The sequence below is a fragment of the Canis lupus genome, chromosome 13, assembly GCF_048164855.1.
Source record: "Canis lupus baileyi chromosome 13, mCanLup2.hap1, whole genome shotgun sequence".
Lineage (NCBI taxonomy): Eukaryota > Metazoa > Chordata > Mammalia > Carnivora > Canidae > Canis > Canis lupus.
In genome coordinates this window covers 51862521-51879226 of record NC_132850.1, presented here as the reverse complement: position 1 = coordinate 51879226, position 16706 = coordinate 51862521, and the positions used below count along the sequence as shown (strand labels likewise).

Sequence of the window (16706 nt, the reverse complement as noted above, 5' to 3'; positions counted from 1 at the left end):
CCTACAAATTTCCACCATAACAATACTTTTGCTTTTAATCCGAAATTTAAAAACAAATACAAATCCATGTTTAAACAAGCACGTTCGGATGTAGGCCTGTTGCACACTCCCTTGTCTGACAGGGCCGGGGTGGGGTGGAACACCCTTCCTGCTCCTTTGTTAAAGTCTTGAGTTTCACCCCACCTTGCAGCTGGTAGCCTCGCCTCTTCCTTTCCCTGGCCCAAGGCTGGGCTCCTTTCTGGTCCCGGAGGAGCCCCTAAGGCTGGCAGGATTCTGGGTCCCACGTGGGAAGGAAGAGGAGCTGGAAGCAGGTATCTTTAGGGTGGGAATGGGGTGACTGGGGCCACCACTGGTTTCTGCACGCTATGCGGTGGAAGTCTGAGAAGGCTGTAGGGGCTTCCGCTGGAGCAGGGCCTGGGGTTACATTTGAGTTTCAAATGTTGAAAACACCCATTTTCCCCTTGCCTTGGTGAACAGCAAGACGCATTAGGCAGGTAGCATTCATCCCCACCTCTAGCTTTGGCAACCAGGGCAAGGTCTTTAAATGATTTGGCACCCTGTGCTTGCTGGGTGGCCCCGAATTGCCAAATGATGGCTTTGTTCACACCTCCCAGGGGGGAATGGCAGGTGAGAGAGGCCTGAAATCCTAATGGTTAAGGGAGGCCGCAGGATGAACACATAAAACAGGTTTTTCCCTTTCTCCTTGGCTGAAAGCAAGGCAAATTTGGGTGAGTCTAGGTCTCTGAGTCACCGATGGGCTTGGTTTCAGTCTTTCCTGAGGCTTCTTAGTGTTTTTTGCCTCTGGTTTCTGGAACCTGGCAAAACTGTGGGTGTTTCACGAAACTTGCTGACTGGTAAACAGCTAAACAAGTGGTTGAGGGGATGAGGAAAGGAATGAGCAGGTGGACGGTGGATCTGCTGCAGACCCAGGAGCTGCAGGCAGACCCCTGAACTCCTTCCTCTTCTCCCTCCTCTAAACTTGCTGGAAGGGAGGCATGCAGCCCCTCTCGCAGTCCCAAGGCTCTTGTCACAATTTCTCCCGCTCTCTACACCGAAGCTGAGCCAACAGCAGGCTCAGCTAATCTGGAGGCAGCTGAACGCCAGTTATTTGGTCCAAATAAGGCAGGTTGTTAATAGCTGTGGGTTAAAAAGGTGTTTTCCCGGTCAAGTCTCTGGGAGAAGGGCAACTAGCCAAATTTCCAAAGCAAGTCCTAAATCCTGGGTGTTGGTGTAAATAAAGCTGGGGTTCATAGAAATCTAGGTAGACGAATGGTGGGGAGCTGTCATTGGATATCAGGGGCAACCTGGTGTTTAGGACTAGAGAAACCAGTTTCTGGAGATCTTTGCGACTGGTCAAGAGTTTATTTACAGATGAGAGGCAGAAGCAACTGGGTGTCAGAGCACTAACCCAGCCTCAGGGGAATGGAGCACAAGGGAGAAACCACTGCCCAGGGCAGGCTGGTTCCAGAAGGACTCAGGGTCCAACCGACGGGGGCCCCATTCTCCCCACCAAGGGCTGCCACCACCTGGGTGATTCCAGGTGCAGGGCAGAGACCCCAGAGGCCAGCAGCTGAGATTTTTACATTCTCCTGCGGGGATCTAGGTCATTATTATCTCCCCAGTCTTTAAACATTCCCCCTCCACTGGTTCCCTCTTCCTCTGAGTACCAACATGCCCCAGGCGCTCTTACCGTAAAATAAAAAAAAAACACATCTGAAATTGCTCTCACCTTGAACTACCAGCACTCAGTTTCCTCTCTGATTACCAAAATTCTCAAAAAAGACCTCTCTACTCAGTGTCCTCCACTTCCTGTTAACTAGCTCATTCCTTAAATTTTTAGAATATAACTTCCTCTGATGCTTCTTTACTGAAATTACCACCCAAGGTCACCATGCCTTCTAAGTCCCCAAATCAGTCATCTCTGCTCAGTTCTTTTTTTTTTTTTTTTTTTTTTTTTTTTTTTTTTTAAGAGGGAGAGTGAGAGCACATGTGGGAGCAGGGGTAGTGAGGGGCAGAGGGCAAGAGAGAGAGAGAGTCCCAAGCAGGCTCCATGCCCAGCACAGGCCCAACACGGGGCTCCATCCCATGACCCCGGGATCATGAGCTGAGCCAAAATCAAGAGTCAGACCTTAACCAACTGAGACACCCAGGCAGCCCATCTCTGCTCAGTCCTTATCCTTCTTGACTTTTTGGTAACATTTAACACCGATGACCACTGCTATCATTGAAACTGTTTTCTTTTTTTACTTCGGGGGCATCTTGGTATCTCGATTTCTCCTCCACGTCCTCTAACTTCTCTCCTCTCACACCTAACTCTGGGAAACAAACAAAGGGTAGTGGAAAGGGAGGTGGGCAGGGGGTTGGGGTGACTGGGTGATGGGCACTGAGGGGGAGCACTTGACGGGATGAGCACTGGGTCATATGCTATATGTTGGCAAATTGAACTCCAATTAAAGAAATAATTAAATAAATAATGTCTCTCCTCTCCCTGCAGAGTGCAGACATTAGTAGGACAGTGTGGCACAGTGGTCACAAGTCTATACATCGTGCCTGGCACATTGTAAGCACCCCCCCCCCCCAAATGTAGCCGATGGGAGAAGAGCTTGCTTCCTCATGCCCCTGCCTCCTCAGAACTCTCATCCACTCCGGGGGTTTCCTCCTGGGCAGCACCCCGAATGCCCCCCTACTGTAGCACCTCCCGCATCCCAGGCACTGAAATCTGTTATGGCAGGAGGGGCCTGTTTCCCCCATGGGTCTGAAAACTGCACAAGGGAAAGACCTCGTCTTTGTTACTTTTTCAGCCTCAGTGAGTAGCACTGTGTGGAGTTCCAGTTCTCATGTGTTTGTTTGCTTGTCTCTAGAAGGACCTCTGCGTAACCAAAATGTGTGTTTTCAGAAGGCCTTTGCTTTCAAAGCTACAGATTTACGTTCCTAACTGCCTGCTGGACAACTTCATGTAATGTCTCAGTTTAACTAAAACCAAACTCGTGGTTCAGGATTGTCATTCTCCCAGAGAGACTCAAAGTCACAATGTGACCACTGCCTTCTCTCCATCGTCCATCGCCCCTGACATTCAGAGCCTCCAATTCTGGGCTATCCTACTTCCCTACTCCTTTATCTAACCTGCCTTTTCTATTCCCAGAAGCCCCTGCTGGCCAAGGCCCTCCTACCCAGACTGATAGGGTGGCCTCCTAATTGGACTCCTTACCTTGCGACTCACCTCACTCTGCTTCATCAGAGCATTTGGGGGCCACGTCAACCCGAGAGCTCCATTTTTGTTCTGTTACTTCTGCATCCTCAATTAACCCCTAATAGAATTCAGGGAGTAATAGAGTCAGGGTGGGCCTCTGGCCTCCCTTCCCGTCTTCCTGTTCCATTCCTCCCAACACAAAGACTGGGTGACCTCCTTTCCCTAAAGACAGCAGGCATTCCCACCTCTGCGCCTTTCACTTGGAGCATCCTGACTTTCCTCCTAACAAGTTCCTAGCAATCACCCAGGTAGGAGCCACCTGCTGCAGGCTGCCTTCTCCTATTTCCTGCGGCTAGAGGTGACACTTCCTTGATCTCCTCAAACGTTTAATTTGTGCCTCCCAACATGAATGAGAGTTGATATGTCAGTTTCTGTCTCATTCTTCCTTGATGGAAGGGGCAGTAGCCCTAGAACTTTTGCACATTTTAGGGGATATTCATTTGCATGAATGGATGAATCACCTTATCAAAACTTTGTACTCAAGAGATCTGTGATCTCCACAGTGACCATCACCAGCTCATTTCCACTCTAGTGAAGTCCGTGATAGTTGGTCCCTAAAGAAAAAAAGATTCCATTAGAGTTAGGCTCTGGGGAAGCGTATACAGCCTAAAAAATGAGTCCAATTGGGGCACCTGGGTGGCTCAGTGGTTGAGCATCTGCCTTCAGCTCAGGTTGTGATCCCAGGGTCCTGGGATCGAGTCCCACATCGGGCTGCCTGCAGGGAGCCTGCTTCTCCCTCTGCATGTGTCTCTGCCTCTCTCTGTGTGTCTCTCATGAATAAATAAATAAAATCTTTAAGAAGATGAGTCAAATTAATGAACGAGCCATTCCTCGAACATGGGAATTATTGAGGGCCAATGAAAGGAAGGGTAGGGGTATTTTGTGGGAACAGAGGACCAGGTGAGACCCATATGGAGTTTTTCTGGAGATCTAGGCTCAACTTGAAACTTCGCGCATGGCTCAGATTCACCACCATCCAGTCCTTGGGCCCCTAGCTGGAACAGCCTTGGGACCGTAATTAGGAGTTCCTTTCTCTCCTGTTTGTACCCTTGTTTCTTTTCTCTTTTTCAGTCTCTCAGCCTATCCCATAACCCATTTCTGTAACATCTTAGCTCTAGAACTTAGTATTTCTCAGAAACTAAGGGATAAAGAAGAAAACAAGATAAGCATCAGATATTTTGATTCCACCTAGCTCAAATGCCGGGCCTCGATACCAGAGAGCATTAGAGGCATTTGGTCAGAGGCCCTGGCCAATTCAGAATAGCTGCAGGGATCTTCAGGAGATGGGAGGACTAGAATTAACCTATATTTAGTGGAGTTTTATAGGTAGTGATTAAACACTTGTTAAAAAGCAATTATTAACTGATTGCATACCTGTGAGGGATTACATACCCTTCCAAGAGTGTGGTCTGAAGAGTAGTGGCATCACATTTCCAGGATCTTGCTGGAAATCTAGAACCTGAGGTCCCCGTTTTAGGTCTACTGCATCAGAATCTGCAATTTAGCATGATCCTGTCATGATTTGGGTCCACATCAAAGTTTAAGAAGCACTGCCATAGGTATTTTATACTGACCTCTTAAAAACATGTTCTAAGAGCCAGAATTATAAAAGCTGTCAGCCACCTACCATACTGCAGAGACTCACTTGCCTTTTTCTGAAAGGGTTGAAATGGTGGGAGGTATCACCGTGGAAGATGTTGTTATCAAACTGTCCATTCCTCCCAGTACACCTATGGTCACCTCCCTTCCTGGCTCAAATCAAGGGACTATTGTGATTTAAGAGGCTGCTGGCATGGAGGTGGCGGGGAAGAAGGGGAGAAGTTGAAGGGTCTATGGAGAGGCCAGTTCTCCCCACAACTATGCCCATACTCTGTGGATTGACTCCCACCACTCCCACCATGGCCAGAGAGGTCAGAGCATCTAGAAGCCTTAGAAGCCTGGATGTTTCCTAAAGAACTGCCAGCCCAGCTGGCTTAAGAGAAAGGTGGCCTCAAACCTGGAAACAATTGAAATATCCATCAGCAAATGAATGGTGGAGCAAACAAATTGTGGTATAGCCATATGAGAGGATACTACTCGGCAATAAAAAGGAATGAATTCTTGATAAATTCAGCAACATGGATAAATCTCAAAATAATTGTTCTGAAAGCAGAGAGAGAGAGAGAGAGAGATGGAGAGAGAGGGAGATACTCGTACAATTGCATTTATATAAAACTCTAAAAACTGTGATGTAGTCTATGGTGACAGCTGATCAGTGGATCCTGAGAATGAGGGGTGAGCAAGCAAGGGCAGGAGAGTGGGATTACAAAGTGAGCATGAGGAAAGTTTTGGGGGTGATAGACACGTTTTCTCTCCTGATTTTCGTGATGGTTTCCTGAATGTATGTACGTGTCAAAATCTACCCAATTGTACACTTGAGGATATGTGGCTTATGGTGCTTCAGTCATACGTCAGTAACCCTGAGGGGAGGCTGCTGGTCAGGGTAACCAAGAGCCAGGAAAGACTGATGAGAAGGATCATGGACAGAGGGAGGCCTGGAGCCAGGGCGAGGCAGAAACCAGAGGTAAGGCGGATTCTGGTACCCTCCAGCCCCCACGGTAGGACGGTGGCCTGCCTCGTTGGGCCCCTCCGTAGGCGTGGCACACTAGAAGGGAACTCAGCTCGGGGAGCCATCCAGGCCCTCGCTCATCCTTGGTCCAAAGGATTCTTCCCAGAACCAGTGGCAGGCTGGCTCCCAGGAACATAAGATAGAGGGAACCCCTACTTCCAAACCGGCCCTGAAATAGACTTTGCTCATCAGAGAAACAAAATACAATGGGGGTCTGTCCATTCTTTTTTCTTTTTAAAGATTTTATTTATTTATTCACGAGAGATACAGATAGAGAGAGAGAGAGAGGCAGAGACACAGGCAGAGGAGAAGCAGGCTCCCTGAGGGGAGCCCAATACAGGAATACAGGGTCGATCCTGGACCCCTGGGTCACCACCTGAGCCACCCAGGTGTCTGGGCCTGTCCATTCCGAGCTATACCTGGCTCTGTTTTCTGAGCCAAAGTCAGATGGCTTTCTGGCCAAAGAGTGAGAGAGACATTGCTCACCAGCACAGTGGCCCCGTGGTGGGGGCACCCGGTGTGGTGGAGGGGAGGGACAGAGGGTAATCTGGGGTTCGGGACCTTCTTGAGCTTGGCATGCACTCACCACATGGCAGGCAGGGCTGCCTCCCAACACTTTGACCTCGGAGGTTATCCTAGAGTTAAATGGCTTAACGGTGACCATGTTCGACATCAGTGACTACCACTTACTATGTGACCACTGATTGTGTGACATTGTTTATAAAGGGCAGCCCTGACACAACCCCTTCCAGTTGGATTTAACCGGCCATACAAGCTGACTTTCTTTTTAGGGCCACCTCTTTCAGATAATCAGCAATAGATAATCTCCAGAGCTAGAAGCCTATGAGGAAGCTGCATTTTTTTCAGGGGCTCTGATGTGATCTTTCTTCTACAGAAGGGGGAGGAGAAGCAGTGACATGCCCCTTCAGGAAAGGCTGCCTAGAGAGGTGGTGTCACGGCCACTCACATGGCCTGCTTGAAGACAGATTCCTACTCTGGCTTCCTAGCTTTAAAATTAAGGTATGATTTACATATGGTAAAATTCACCCTATGTGCCTAGTTCAGTGGGTTTTGATGAACATATGGATTTGTGCAACCGCCACCACAATGAAGATATAGAAGAGCTCCATCTTTTCCAGAATTGCCCCCATGCCCCTCTGTAGACAACCCCTCTGCCCCCACACCCCCATCCCTGGCAGCCACTGATTTGTTTTCTGTCCCTATGGTTTTTCCTTTACAAAAACATCACATAAATATCATATAAATGGAAGCACACAGTATGTAGAATTTTGAGTCTGGCTCCTTTCCTGCAGCATGATGTTTCTGAGGGTCATCACGTTGTAGCAGGTGTCAGTACTTCGTTACTTATTATTGCTGAGTCATAGTTCATCGTAGACTTTGTTCGCCCCTTCCTAGTAGAAGGACATTTGGGGTGTTTCCAACGTTGGGTGATTTTTAATAAAGCAGCCATAAACATTTGTATAAAGGTTGTATGTGAACATAGATATTTATTTCAGTTAGGAGTGGGGTTATCAGGTCAGATGGTTTATAAGAAACCACAAAATTGTGCCCTTTTATATTCCCACCAGCAGAATATGAGAGTTCCAGTAGCTTCACAGTCTCACCACTGCTTGGTATTGTTAGTTTGATTTTTTAAGTCATTTTCTCTCACATTTTTTAGAAGAGCTTATTTGTTTATTTATTTATCACCAGGGGAGAGGAGGAGAGGAGCAGAGAGAGAGGAACAAGCAGATCCCATATTGAGCAAGGTCCCCAATGCAGGACTTGATCTTACAACCTGAGCCAAAACCAAGAGTCAGACGCTTAACCTACTGAGCCTGCCAGGTGCCCTTTGTTTTTTTTTTTTTGTTTTTTTTTTTTTTTGTTTTTTTTAATGTTTTACTTATTCATATAGACACACAGAGAGAGGCAGAGACACAGGCAGAGGGAACCCGATGTGGGACTCGATCTCAGGACCCCAGGATCATGACCTGAGCCAAAGGCAGACGCTCAACCGCAGAGTCACCCAGATGCCCCTTGCTTTTAAAGCCGTTCTAATAGGTGTGTGGTGGTACTTCGCTGTGGTTTAATTTGCATTTCTCTAATAACAGATGATGCTGAGCAGTTTTCCATGGGCCTGTGTGCCATCCACCTTGCTTATCAGGTGACCTTTTCAAATGTTTTGCTCTAGCTTCACTTGCTGGAGTGAGGCTGAAGCTCCTCAGACACCAGGCTGTTCCCCTTGCATCTGCCTCCACAAGCAGCTTTAGAAACTGGGGGGGGGGGGGGGGAACAGTGCCCCCTGAGAAACTGGGGGAGAGGGGAAGAGTGGATAACAAAGATCAGTGCAGGGGCGCCCGCGGGGCTCAGTTTGTTAAGCGTCTGCCTTTGGCTCAGGTCATGATCCCGGGGTCCCGGGATCGAGTCCTGCATCAGACTCCCTGTTCGGCGGGGAGCCTGCTTCTCCCTCTGTTCCTCCCCCTGCTCGTGCCCTCTGTGTCTTCAAACAAACAAATAAACAAACCCCCAAATCAGCGTAATGCTGCCAAAAGAAGGGGTGTTCCAGTACGTTGTAGAGAGGCAGGGTGAGGGAGGCCTGGGTGGCTCAGCGGTTGAGCGTCTGCCTTTGGCTCAGGGCCTGACCCCCAGGGTCCGGGATCGAGTCCCACATCGGGCTCCCTGTGGGGAGTCTGCTTCTCTCTCTGCCTCTCATGTATAAACAAATAAAATCTTTCAAAGGGGGGGGGTGGGCAGAGTAAGTGTTTCCTCACCTGAGGAGGACGGGAAGGGGGAAGGAAGGCCTGGCTCTCTTGCAGGAGGGCCTAAGGCACGCTACCTCCAGCTTGGGGGGGGGGGGGAAGATCCCGCTCTTCTAGAAGCCTGCTCGGTGAGGTAGCGCTTCCCGGGGCCTCTCTGGAGAAGTGGGAGGCCAGGGACGATGGGCGCCGACGCAGAGTCACACACACACAAGTGTGGCTGTGAATGCGAGACTGTGGCTACGAACCACTTTGCGCCTCGTGTATTTAGCTTCTCGTCAAGGTTCCGGAGGGATCTTTCCAGGAACCTGCTCCCTCTGCGGATACGAGGTGCGGGCCTGGGCCCTGCTGAGGCCGAGGCCGCCCCGCTCAGCGTTTGCCTCAGGTTGGTCAGGAAACGTCCTCAGGGAGCCGGTGCCCGGGGCCTGGTGTGCGAGGTGCTGCCCCTCGCTCTCCCCGGGGCCTGGGAGCGCTGGCGGGAGGAGGAGGACGACGGTCGGCCGCCCTGGGGGCGCTGGTGGCGTGGCTGGGGCTCGGGGCCGGAAGGCCGGCTGGGGAGGCAGCAGCAGCTTTCCACCACACACATCCCAAAACATCACTTCAAGGCGGACGTGATGTGGGATACAGTCATTCCAGCAACAGGGCCAAGGAGAGACACCCCGGACACCCCTCCAGTGGGGTTGCAGCAACGCGGTGCCTCGCCTTGGCCATCAGGTGTCCAGCAGTCACCATGCACCCACCCTAAGCTCCAGGGCAAGGGCCGGGAAGTGGTTCTTTTCTGCTTTCCCCGCTCCCACCCGGCAGGTCTGATGCTGACAGTGATGGGTGAGGCCGGGGAGCAGCAGCGAGAATGCCAGGGCCCAACGCCCCGGATTGGAAGCACGAAGGGGTTTCATTACTTGGCTCTCCCTGAGGCTCTTTAGAAAACAATCATCCCTTTAAGCGACCAGCCTTCAGGCCAGCCCCGCTAGGCCTCAGGAGGGGTGGCTCCTTTCTTTTCCTCAGGAGGGTCGTCTGGGTGAAGCACTTGGGGCCAGACATTGCTTTCCCTTTCAAGGTCTTATTCTGAAGGCTTATAGATGTTTATCTGCAGGCTCGGAGATGTTCGAGTTTCAAATACTTCTCTTTGCTCAGTGAACGATTCCCGCCCCCTCCATCCTTTCCATGAACTCGTATGAAAGAAGACATGTGCCTTCCCTTTCTGCCTCGAATGTCCGTAGAGGACAGAGGTGGTTCTGTTCTTGGGGACAGAGGACAGCCACTCACTCCCTTTAAGTGGGTGGTGGTTTGACTCAGGGCACCCGGGTGTGACCAAGCGAGTTCATCGGAACCCGGGGCATCACCTGGTGGTTCCTGTTTCACTGGCGAAAGATCTGGACCGGAAGAGGCCTGGCCCTGAGGCTTGCTCCCCAGAGAGCGCTTGCTTCACGCAGCACAATCTTTCTTCAAACTTGCACAGCTTTGAGTCCTCGCCGACCCAGAGTCTCAAGCAGATTCAATGGGGCAGAGAATTGCTAGAGAATTTACTACTCTATCGAGGGCTTCAAACTTCAGCTATTAATTTTTGCACGTTGTTTACTCGCTGGTACAACATAGAAGTTTTGTTCATTGATTTCCATAAGTATTTATTAGAGTAACTTCGCTCTTGTTATAAATCGTCTAGATTTATGAATTGGTGTAGTCCATTCTTAATCATACCCCGCAGAGCCCAAGAGTCCTGAAGAAATAATTATTATATATGTTCAGTTCTTAGATGCCCTTGAATCAAGTGCTCTCACTGCACAGATAAAATGTGAGCCCAGGGAGGTTTGGTAGCTGTCCTGTTTTCTCCTTGAACTATGCGTAAGTGGCCTGCTGGATTTTTTTCCCCTTTCTGTTCCCAAAGAACTCTTATTTTCTGGCATAGAGAGGAAGATAGAGCCAAAGAGTTAATTAAGAGGAGAAACACTAGGAAAATGTAAAGAACTTAGTGTGAAAAAAAAAAAACAAAAAAAAGGAACTTAGTGTGAAGAGGGAGATTTTAAGGATTGGCAAAGAAGGCCTTCTTAACACAAAATAATACATACCCGTGGAAGAAAAATGATAAGCTTTAGAAAAGCAAATTGTAGAAGATAAAAAAGTCACCATATCTCAGCCTCCGGTTCTGAGATAATCACTGTGAATATCTTTGATGTATCCTCTTCCTGAGAGTGTTGAAATGTGAGTCTGTGCATTTACGTGTGTACATGTGTGTTTACAGGATTTTATTTTTACCAAAAAGGTATACCTTTCATGTTTTTCAACTTGCTCTTAAAATTTTATATTTTAAGTTTTTTGATTCCAGTTAGTTAACATACAGTGTGATATTAGTTTCAGCTGAACAATATAATGATTCAAGACTCCATACAATACTCGGTTCTGGTCACAACAAGAGCACTCCTTAATCCCCATCACCTATTTCACCCAACCCCTCACTCCTCTCCCCTCGGCTAACCATCAGTTTGTTCACTCAAGAGTCTGTTTCTTGGTTTCTCTCTCTGTCTCTTTTATTTCCCCTTTGTTCACTTGTTTTGTTTCTTAAATTCCACACATGAGTGAAATCATATGGTATTTGCCTTTGTAACTTGCTTTTTATAAAAAAAAATTTGATTCTGTTATCACAATCCTTCATTTCAGTATGTACTAAAACAGCATCATGAGAACCAAAATTTACCCAACTAATTCCTTCTTAAGTAGGTCTTTCACATCGAATGAATTGGTCAACTAACAAGTTCTAACTGATTCTGGCACCAAAGTTCAGAAAAGATCTTTTTGAGTTAGGAAGAAGTTAGATATAAGGCCACAGGCTGGGGAGAGAATAACTATGTAGGTGGGGGAAAGACACATTGACTAACGTGCTGAGGACCTAACAAAAATTAGGATGAGTATAATGGACATCAGGTAATGGATCTAAATAATTAATGATGTCAAAGAAAAATATTGTTTTGAAGCTGGGTATTCTTCTCTTTCCTTTTTTCAAGGTGCATAACCTTTTGAGTCTCGGTTTCTTAATCTGTAAAATGCAAATAACTGTTTCTATATCAAGGAGTAACTAGGAACACAAAATAGGGTGTTATAAAATACCTTAAAGAAAGCCTGTCATAGAGTAGAATATGTGTTCAATATTTCTTAACTTCTTGCTCCACTTCTGTGTTGTGTGATGGGAAACTGGGAAGAGTTGGCCCCCTACCTTGGAGCAGATGCATGTGCTGTGTTGCTCTGGTAACACAGCTGCCAGATGTTTGTAAAGGTGGTCGGAAGTTAGTGAGTTCCATGGAGGAGATTTTTCAAGTTAAATGCAACTTTTATGGGCCTGTGGCTTTTAAGAATTTTTTCTCTGTTGCCAGTCTAGTTGGCGGGCATGGTAACATGGTGGTTCTCAGGGTGTGGTCCCCAGACAGCTGCAGCAACATTGCCTGGGAACTTTTTAGAAATGCAAATTCTCAGGCCCCACCTCAGACTTACCGTATGAGAAAATCTGGGGGTGGATCCAGCAATCTGTGTTTTCACCAGTCCTGTAGGTGATTTCAATGTGTGCTAATGGCTGAATAGCTAGTGTTGCAAGAGTCCTGGGAACTGAGACTCCTAGGTCAAGTATATACCCTAGCTCTCCAGTTCACTGTGGGATCTTCAGCAAGTGACTTTACTTCTTTTTTTTTTCTTTCTTTCTTTCCTTTTAAAAAAATATTTTATTTAAATTCAGTTTGCCAACTTATAACACCCAGTACTCATTTCATCATCTCTTTATTTCTTTAATGCTACATTTCCTCATCTAGAAAATGGGAAAAAAATATATCCCTGCCATCTCAAATGACTGTTTCATAGACAACGAATTTAGGAGGATGAAAGCTATTCAGATAATGTATTATATAAATGGAAGGTATACTTATTATTCCCTGTCCTCAGGCAGGGCACTGTAGAAAGCATCCCCATTTAAAGAAAAATGGTTCTATTTTTTATTGACCATGCAAAGAAGAGTCTGTGCCTTTCATGAAAAATCTTGGAAGCTTTCACAACCCTCACAGTGTTTTCTCCTGTGTCGATCTAAATTAACTTGTGCATGCACCTCCCTCCGGTGTCTCAAAGATGTTCTGATGATGAGATCATCCAATGGGCATGAAAATTTTGTGGCAAAGTAAAAAGTCCGCAAGAGAGGTAACATTTGTTATTCGTTCTCCTTTCTCAGACTTTGGGGAAAATGGGGAACAGTGGGTCACTGCCCTGTGGCTGCCACCTTCTCATCTACCTGAAGAGGATTATTAAGATGTCCTTCAGGAGATCCCTGAGTGGCTCAGTGGTTTAGCGCCTGCCTTCCGTCCAGGGTGTGATCCCGGAGTCCGGGGATCGAGTCCCACATCGGGCTCCCTGCATGGAGCCTGCTTCTCCCTCTGCCTGTGTCTCTGCCTCTCTCTCTCTCTCTCAGTCTGTGTCTCTCATGAATAAATAAATAAAATATTAAAAAAAAAAAAAAGATGTCCTTCAGATCTTCTGACTTTTCCGGATGAATAGTTCTGCTTTCTCCCCCCAACCCCCCCACCCCGCCCCAAGGCCTTTCTGTACTCCCAATTAGTCACCTTCGCTTAAGTTCTCTGAGCTCTTTCCATGAGACAGCCTCTCATGAATGTGCTGCCCAGGCTCTTGAGTTCTGGAGTGCAGGAATAGACATAGAACCCAGGTCACCACCAGAGAGTGCTAAGAGCGTGGCTGCATGGTTCTAGAACACCTGCCTCCACAATCACAGGGCTCCGCTGATGCCTCAGAACAAGGCCATGGCCCCCAACACAGCTCAGTTGCTCTTCATTTTTATGCTAGTTTACCTAATCATTCATGTTTTATTTTTCATTTCCCTTAGGATGCCATCTTTTATTTGTGCCCAATGATTCTGCTATTCCCCTGACACCTTTGATTTCTCTAATAAAAACAATAAATTTAGCATATTTACATATATACAGAAAATTAGAATGTATGTGCGGGAGAAAATTGGAAGGAGAAACACCAGAATCATAAAAACAGCTTTCTTTGGGAAGTGAGATTACAAGCAATGACATTTGTTTTCTTCTTGCTTCTCTGAATATTTAAATTTTCTATGACTGATGCACCAGTTGTTTAATTTTTTTTCAGTTGCTTAATTTTTTAAAAAGCAAAAAATAAAATTGGGAAATTAACTTCTTGCGTGCTCACAGGGCAACAAATAGGAAATGCTTGCGTTAAGTAAGGTCTCACTGCCACACCTGAGGTTCCATTCCAGAAGAATACAATGCCATGCTTGGCCATAAGACTGGTTTGTCCAAGACTGTCCCAGTTTTAGCACTGAAACTTGGCAAATCAGGTCAGCTGGTCACCCACCTCCCTGTCCTCTCCATCTTCTTCTTCTCACTTGATCTACCATGGCCACCTTCTGGTCTTTCCACGATCCTCTTCTCCTGTATCCAGCTCTGCCTTTGCTGGGAAGATACAGCTCAGTTGAGGCTCAAGGACAGGAAGGAGCCTCAGGAGCATCATTTGTGTCTGTTGGTTCAAGTGAGACTTAAAAGTAGAGGGCAGATGTGAAGAGGCCATTGAACTGTGCTCACTCCCAGGCAGCAAGTGAGAGCAAAGCCTTTGGGACATGATGAAAAGATGAAGGTTCAGGGGAAGAGCCAATGTTCCTAAGGGGGCTGTTAATGGTGCTCGGTGGTATATAAGGGATTTATGTATATTTTTACATGTGAAAGTTTACATAAACGAATTTTATATATTGTAATTACATAGTATGTAATCATATGTAATTAACATATATTACACACTTTCTATAAATTTCTTTATATGTGTAATTATATTGTGCATATATATAATTTCCTAAGGATATATATAAAGGAATTCATACATATGTCTAATTTCATAATTAGATTATGTCAAATATCATAATATCATAATTACATGTAATAGCTAAAGGAATTTGTATATAATACAATTACATGTAATATGTAATCATATGTATATTTTAAATATATAATTAATATCATATTATGTAATATACTAGCTATATTGTTACATATAATATACAAAACATAAAATTATATATAATACATTTTTTAGGAATTCATATATATAGATATTATCATTACATAAAATAAAGGAATTTATGTATAATTATTCTATACATAAATTCCTTTATATGTGTATGAGCTTATGTATTATATGTAATAATACGTTAATATAGATCCCTTTATACATTATTTATGTATTCTATATACATTTCCTTAAGTTACCTTCTTATAGCCTTCTTTGTTTCTTCTCTGCCCTCACCTTCTTAAGAAACATTACTACAAAGCATGGTCTATCTACCTAATCTCAGGTTATGATTGATAACCACTGATACAGACATTTAAGATTTATGATGGGAGGACCTTGGGAGGTGAAGGGAGCTGAAGGACATACTGGGGACATGAATCCGCAGGTCCTATTCACAGAGTGGGTAAGGGCAGGTAGGCAATAAGGCATGCAGAGGAGAAAGAATCTGTCTGTAGAGACATGTAAGTCAAGGAAATGGCTCAAGACCAGTGGCCTGGATTCTGGTCCTTTAATGTTCAGGACTCCAGAAACCTTTCTCCAAGCCAATGGGAAGTGACTTATAAGCCCTGTAGGCACTGGTGATTCAGTAAAGAGTCAGTGGAATGGGCCATGGGCCCCTGGAGTCCACTGCATTAGATTAAGAGATAAGTGATCATGCATGTCAGGGAGAGGATGAAAATGGGCCAGGAAGGAAAACTCGCTAAAACACATGACCAAGATTGAAAAAAAAAGGGTTGCCCATTCTTGGTGAGAAAGCAAAGTAGCAGATGAGCATAGGTAGGGTCACTTTTGAAGGGAGTGCTTGGCTGAGTTATTGACCACCATGGTTTGCTTTTAATGGCCATGCCCAGCCTCTGTGGGGCCCATGCTGTGGCATCCAAAGCAGCTGCCCTGCTCTGACAGCACGGGGAGGTTGCTGGCGAGCCAGGGAACCAGCCCTGGCTGGAAGTGAGGAAGGACCTTGTGTTCCCAGCGGGTGTTTAGAAAACACAAGACATCAGTCAAGGATTTCAGCCTTGGCCTATGCTTTCCCATGCTGGGTGGTTTTATTTGAGGGTTAGATGTGTGTCAGTAGGGTAGGTATATGTAAACTTACTAGAGAAAAGAAATGAGCTGCTCACATGTTGGCTTCATTTTTTCCTATTCTCAGCCAGGCTGTGTGGGATATGAGCAGCAAATGTGAGGAGGTGAAGGGAGCCACAAAGTGTAAGTGGCCCCTCTGACCTTCAGCTCTTAACCCAGAGCCGCTAAACCAGTGGTTCAAAGCTGTGGTTGTACACAGTAGAATCACCTGCGGATTTCTTAAAAATACAAATGCCAGGCCCCCACCTTTAGGGATTCCGGCTTATTTGGTTTATTTAAGACAGCCACATTATTGAAATATTCTCCAGGTTATTCTGAAGTGTACCTGGGGTGACAACCACTGACTTTGCCTTTGGTGAGGCAACCAAATAGGTGGTCAGTCAGGAGAGGAAGAGGGACGGGGTGGGGAGTAAAGAGGCTCAGAGGACCTGTTTGCCCAGCACAAGGGTGGTAACCTTGGAATTGGTCCAGGCACTGGTTTCTGTTTTGCCCTTTTTGCCTATCGATTTTTAAAGTTTTGCAAGTCTTAATGGGTTAAGATATCTATTTTCCTTTTGGATCCTCAAATTTTTTTGTAAGATTTTATTTATTTGTTCACGCGACAGAGAGAGACAGAGAGAGAGAGAGAGAGAGAGAGAGAGGCAGAGGGAGAAGCAGGCTCCCTTCAGGGAGCCTGAAGTGGGACTCCATCCCGGGATCCCAGGATCACGCCCTGGGCTAAAGGCAGGCGCTAAACTGCTGAGCCACCCGGGCATCCCTGGATCCTCAAATTTTAGCCACATCAGAATCACCAGGAAAACTTGTTAAAACAGAATGCTGGGCCCCACTCCCAGAATTTGTGATTCAGGAGCTTGGAGGTGGGGCCCGATTTTTTGCGTCTCTGACAATTCCCCAGGGTTACACTGGTGCTGCCTCTCCAAGAACCACACTTGGAGAA

The 16706-nt window shown here is 46.4% G+C and overlaps 1 long non-coding RNA gene across 4 annotated transcripts; it reads right to left on the bottom strand.

The window, feature by feature from the left end:
• Positions 1-638: 638 nt before the first annotated feature.
• Positions 639-13315, bottom strand: LOC140603093 (uncharacterized). 4 transcript variants are annotated; one of them, XR_012006142.1, is made up of 6 exons: positions 13207-13315; positions 12098-12305; positions 4643-4744; positions 3712-3804; positions 3209-3308; positions 639-1137 (listed from the first exon to the last, which is right to left on the bottom strand). It is a non-coding gene; the product is annotated as an uncharacterized lncRNA (long non-coding RNA). The 4 variants fall into 4 exon arrangements; XR_012006143.1 differs by having other exon boundaries at positions 3221-3308; XR_012006144.1 differs by lacking the exon at positions 639-1137 and adding an exon at positions 1969-2315.
• Between the last annotated feature and the right edge of the window lie 3391 nt (positions 13316-16706).